Source organism: Thermobia domestica, chromosome 4 (genome assembly GCF_964235325.1).
Source record: "Thermobia domestica chromosome 4, izTheDome1.hap1.1, whole genome shotgun sequence".
Taxonomy (NCBI): Eukaryota; Metazoa; Arthropoda; class Insecta; order Zygentoma; family Lepismatidae; genus Thermobia; species Thermobia domestica.
The window spans coordinates 25600828-25607613 of NC_137457.1; positions in this window are offsets into that span (position 1 = coordinate 25600828).

A 6786-nucleotide genomic window follows, 5' to 3' on the forward strand; every position below is an offset into this window, starting at 1 on the left:
TATATATTTTTTACTTTATTTTGACTTGTAGAATAATGCTCTGGGGTCCATGGGCGCCATTTTTAGAACACCCAATATACAAGGTGAGGCATCGAAAACTGTTCTTAGAAATATCTGTAAAACTACAAATCGGATTTTAAAAAAGTTTTAACAAAAGTTGTTCATCTCGAAGGGGGACATCCAACGGTAACACTCGATCCCCTGCCTCACCCTCCCAGGGACGGGAGGTGGTCAACTTTGAAATCTTAAATTGGAACCCTCATTTTTAATTGCATAGTCGGATTCTAATAAATGTATGGAAGTAAATTGATTATTTATTTAGCTCCCAATAATACGTATTGTCAGAGTGCTGATCTTTAATTAGTAATTGGTATGTACAGTACTAGTGCTCCCTTACTTACTTTGTTTCAAAATACTGACGTGACGTCTACCATATTGACTAGAAATGTACGAGGAGCTGTTGAAAAAATCGTAGCCCAACCCAGAAGGAGTGCACGTGGAATGGTGAAGTTTTACTTCTTCTACACTTCCCCGAGAGTCAATATACTACTATGTACAGAGCTTCAGTTTTTGCAGAAAAGTTTAAAAATCTGGAGACTTCCTCGCACCACTGTTCGTAGCATACCCTTATCAGATCTAAAATGGCGTCCTTTCCATATATATATGACATCCTGTGTTTGACCCCCTCTCCTACGTTGCATAATCAAAGTGAAATGAAAACCATTTCAAGCCTGAGCCTCATTTATGTGGAAAATGTTATCGAGATAGATTTGTTGGTTCTCGAGGTTTTATTTGTTTTTATATATGTTCCCCCTCCCTTCCCCTCCCCGTCAAGATGGAATGATAATGAACTTCCCAGGGTCGAACTTCATCTATATGGAAAATTTGATTGAGATTGGTAGTTTGGTTCAATAATTATTAAGTTTTATTTATTTATTTATTTATTTTATATATCCCTCCTTCAAGAATTGGACACTGAACAAACTAGCGAAAATTAGATAAGAAATGGGAAACTTCCGTGGCAGTCGAGGGAAGTTTTCTTCAGGAGACCTACGAACATTGGAAAGAAGGAGAGAGAGAGAGAGAGACAGTACAAAAGGCTGTGTTTATACAAACCTGAAGTCACTGAACGGTGTATAAAAAAAAGAGAGGAAAACGTAGGCTGGAATTTCCATTTATCTGTAAATGAGATCATTTGGTGCAAAAGAGTTACGCATCGAAGTAGGCCTAGGCCAACTAAAAACCTTGTAAATACTGACATTTACATCTGTGGGAAGATAACAAATTTATTTCTCAAACACAGCCTTGACTGTCAATTGTTTTTCCTATAAAAGCGACCTAAACAGTACATGTCTTTCTTTTCATTGGCGGTCAGGTGTGAAAATCGCCTTTGTTAGCTTCCCATTATTTAGTTTGGGTGATATGCTCAAAGTGTGGTCATTAAGCTTATCGTAACATGCATGACATCCTGTGTTTGGCCTTTTTATGCAATGGGTTTGCCCGCCTTTAGAAAAGTCAGTGTTGGCAACTGGTATATACAGAAATTACACTTTGTAAGCAATACAGAATTTAAAAAAAGAAGAAGAGGAAGAAAGAAAAAAATAAATTTTTAGTTTAACGTTTCACGGCTAGGCCGTATAGGCCAAAAGAAATAGTCGGCCTATGTTTAGCATAAGGGTTCCAGCTCTTTTCTCTAAAAAAATGTTACAATTTTGGTAATTTCTGTTCACATTCGGTTAGTTTAGGTTATGTTAGGTTATATTACGTTAGTTTAGGTTATGTTATATTAGTGTAGGGGTCCCGCATAATTTTCCAAAAAATGATAGAATTTTGCTTATTTCTACTAATATTAAGTTAGTTTAGGTTAGTTCACGTTAGCTTAGGTTAGTTTATGTTAGCTTAGGTTAGATTTGGTTACGTTGTGTTACGTCTAAGTACTTGCATCATTCATTTCTCCTGTAAATTTTGTGGTTTTTACGTGCTTCTGGACCCCTTGTACTAAACATACTCCAAATGGATAACTAAGGAAAGTGAATGATTATGAAAGAATTGACACAAACGCAGTGGCGGATCTAAAAAGCAAAAAAGGGGGAACCAGCCAGAACCCAGACTATGATACCTGTATCATGAGTTTACAATTTGTCATAGGTCCGACAGAAGTTTTCTAATTAACTCTGCCGATGCATATTATGACTAGGTTGGATTATGACATTGTGGATCTCAAATATTATTTTATACATTGCGTAACGGATAAATGTCAAACTTTACTATAAACTTTCAAAAAAATATAAATAATACCTGTAATTACTTTCGTCAGTCAAAAAACCGGAGGAGCCTACGCTCCCCGAGACTGGGATAGATCCGCCACTGCACAAAGGGATTGTGAAAGCAGCGCGCATTTCAGTAGGTGCTTCCCCCATCTCCGAGCTAGGGTATTCCCCCGGACAAATCTATGATTGAGCTCAACGTGGGTTGTCTGTCTTTTCTCAGTACTAGTTTAACCCCGTATGTATTACTGAAAGTCGCCCTCCTCCCCACCCATAGAAAATTTTCTGAAACTATGACTGTGTGGGAGAACCAGAGAAAACTCACGGACACAATATGCTGTCAAACACAAACTCATGTAGGCGAGGATCGAACCAGAAATCCCTAGCAACAGAGGCGAAAACTCTACTACTGAGCCGCCGTCCCCCTAGAGAAAATTTTGGGTTATCATTTAAAATAGGCAGAATTACGAAATACAGGAGACTTTTGGGTATATTCTAGGGTTAACCAGAGAGCAGTCATCGACGTTCTAGAATACATTAGTGGAGACAATGTACTTTCAATAGAAATAGATAAAATTTTTCGAGACGAGACATCGTTCTCATGACACCTTTTAGACACGAGGCAACCTCTCTTATTTCGTAGGAAATTGTAGAAGACATGAGAGTGGAGACAGAGCCCTTTCGTAGGAAACCGTAGAAGACATGAGAGTGGAGACAGAGCTCTTTCGTAGGAAACCGTAGAAGACATGAGAGTGGAGACAGAGCTCTTTCGTAGGAAACCGTAGAAGACATGAGAGTGGAGACAGAGCTCTTTTGTAGGAATCCGTAGAACACATGAGAGTGGAGACAGAGCTCTTTTGTAGGAATCCGTAGAACACATGAGAGTGGAGACAGAGCTCTTTCGTAGGAAACCGTAGAAGACATGAGAGTGGAGACAGAGCTCTTTTGTAGAAATCCGTAGAACACATGAGAGTGGAGACAGAGCTCTTTGGTAGGAAACCGTAGAAGACATGAGAGTGGAGACAGAGCTCTTTCGTAAGAAACCGTAGAAGACATGAGAGCGGAGACAGAGCTCTTTTGTAGGAATCCGTAGAACACATGAGAGTGGAGCCAGAGCTCTTTGGTAGGAAACCGTAGAAGACATGAGAGTGGAGACAGAGCTCTTGCAATTGAAACAGATACACTTCCCGAGAAGAGACATTACCGGTACTTTTAAAACATAGCCTATTTTAGAGACGAAACATCACTTTCATAGTTTTTCGAGACGAAACATTCTCAATTATTTTCTCTTAGATAACTATAATGGTTCTGAAGGGATATCTTAAATTCCTATCTTTTTTCTTTCGGTTTAACGTCCTACGCTTATAGCTTTTGGGCTAAGGAAGATGGTTGATTTTAAGAAAAGTAAATGAGGATGGAAGAATTTGTGGAACGAGAATGCCACGGACACGATATTGTTCACCACAAACTTACTTGATCGGGGTTCGAAACAGCAACCCCATGCACCAGAAGTAAGCGCTCTTCCACTGAACCACCGTGCCTCAGTTAAACTCCAATCAGTCAATCTGAGCGCTGAACTACCCATTAACAAGGGCGCCGATTTCTCCGTAAAATTGCAGACATTCAGATGCAGAAGGTACTATATCTACGAGGATTTTAAGACAAATTGCATTCAAATTATGCCAAATATTGTATATTCATAAATACAATAGGGACCCACATGAGCTTTTTGGGGAACCGGTCCGCCCGGCTTCCCCCAGGATCGACGCCCTTGCCCATTAACGATAGAAATGCTTTAAAAAAAATTTCAATCGCTTTGATTTCAATCGTTTTTCTTTAAGATTACACCGAGAAAAAAATTGTAGGTGGCGTAGTTAAAAAGATAGATTACATGAGTAATTCCTGTAGTTTTTGGACTTAACGTACAACAAACATATAACTGAAAACGCATGTTTTATAATACTTTCCGCATAAGGGTTCCACCTACACGTATTTTCCGTATAAAATAATATAGACAGACAGGATCTCACATACAAATGGACGTATATAGCATATAGCTGAGGAATGTAACATAAGTATCTGCATGTGTTATACGGAAGACTGTTAGATGTCGGGCATCCTGCAGCGGCATGATATAATATCTAAAAGCAAGAGGATTCCGTATATTTGTACAATATACCGCTGTCCGGAGCACGTATTTTTCTCAGTGTATAAGAGATACGAATTTTCACTTTCACTTAAGATAAAGGAAAGGAATTTACGTAGGTATGTCTGATTTTAGAATAACATGAGCAGCTAATCAGATATCTTTTCTTCTCGAATTTTTTGTCTATCAGGATGATTAATTTACAAAAAAAAAAAAAAAAAAAAGTAAGAAAGAAAAAAGAAAAAAGAAAAAGAAAAAAAGTTATTGCTTATTTTTTCTTTCAACTTTTGTTTTCTGTTTTCGATGTTAGTGTGTTCAGCAGTGTAAAAATAGCATTTGGGTGGGTAGCTACATGTATATGTGGAGGAGGCAGTAGCGTAGCCAGGATGTGTGTTTCGGGGGGGGGGGCAAGTGCTGTTATAGTTACATATAGAAAAAATACAAATAAAACAATATATAAACATAAAAATATATTTAAAAAATTACAAACATCAAAGTACCAAAGTACATTGCCGGACCTCTTCGGGGGCTCTCTGTCCCCCCCCCCCCTTCCCTACGCCACTGGGAGGAGGTGAACAAATACATTTACAAAAAAATACATAACAAGACAAATTGATGGACCCGATATCAGAATTTATTCTGTGAAGTCTAATAGACGTATGTTATTATGAGACAAGTGCTGAGAAATGTAAACTGTCAAAGTTTTGCCTACTAGTAAGAAATGTAATTTTGCCCACGAGATGAGAAGTACATTTACAGATTCAAGATGAGGCTACAAACATCAACATTCTCATCTCGACAAGACAAATTTATCGTCTCTTAGACAACATACACTGGGAAAAATCCGTTCTCCGGACAGTGTTATATTGTACAAATATACGGAATCCTCTTACTTACCACAGAAATCAGTACGGAGCATACGTTATCCGTATGCTACATAGGCACTTCCCTTAACTGTTACATCATGTCGTAGCAGGATGTCTGACATCTAACAGCTTTCCGTATACCCTATATCACATGCAGATACTTATATTACCTTCGTCAGCTATATGTTATATACGTCCATTTGTATGTGAGATCCTGACCGCCTAAATTGTTTCATAGCTGGAAAAGTATAGCTGGAACACTTATACGGAAAGTAATTATAAAACATGCGTTTTCAGTTATACGTTTGTATTGCGAACATATGGGCAGAAAGTGTTAAAAGTTAGTGTACATACTGAAAAATAAACTGAAGAGCGTTGCGAGGTAGATTGTTTGTATAATTGAGGTAGATTTTCATAGTTTGTGTTTATATAAAGTTGGCAGTTGCTAATTTAAGAATTGAGTAAGTTTTCGTGAAGATTATGGTTTAAAGGAGCAATTCGGTATAAATGTATAGATTAAGCCGGATAAAATAATAAAACAATGTTTTGATTAAAGGTAGCGTTTGTCCAGGCAGTCTAAGGTAGAATTTGTTTAGGTCTAACAGTTTGCTCTACGTTAAGTCCAAAAACTACAGGATTTACAAATGTAACATACGGTTTTACGTACACAACATACAATTTTTTCTCAGTGTAGTTAAACCAAGTCTTAGATCTGAAAACACTGATTACATGATTCATACTGTAAAAACGATAAATTGCTAAAATGATTTTACGAACATAATAAAGAGCACTTATCAACGTTTCAGGATACGCAAGTCATTATTACGAAATGTGTTCCAATGATAAATAGGGTTAAAATACTATACCGCACTTTACTTTGTGGAAATTTCATGAAGCAGAATGATTCTCATGACTTCTACATATTTTTTTTTTTTTAAATCAAGCATGTATATAAATTTTGTATTTAAATTTAAGGGAGATTTTCGGGGGATATAGTAGCTCAGTGATAGAGTGCTTAGTTCTGGTGCATGGGGTCTCTTGTTCGATCCTCAGCCAAGTAAGTTAGTGGTGGACAACACCGTGTCCTTGAGTTTTCAGCTAGGGATGCGCACGAGACGAGCCGGTACAGGATTTTCCTGACAAAATTCGAGTCGAGACACGGCTTTTCCAATAGAGAAATATACATTTTTCGAGTCGAGACATCACTTTTACAGCACATTTTCGAGACGAGACAGCCTCAAATCTTGTCTTGTGCGCATCCCTAGTTTTCACTAAGTACTCCCGTTTTCTTCCACATTTTCATTTCACAAATTCTTTCGTCATCATTCACTTGCTTTAATCATCGTCTCCCTTAGCCTAAAGAACATAATCGTGAGACGTTAAACTGAAATATTTTATTTCATTTTCGAGACGAGACGGAACAAGGGAAGCTCTGAGCGAGACAAGAAAGAAGTCTGCGGAAATCGAGATGAGACAAGATTTTTACAAAATTAACGGGACGAGATGA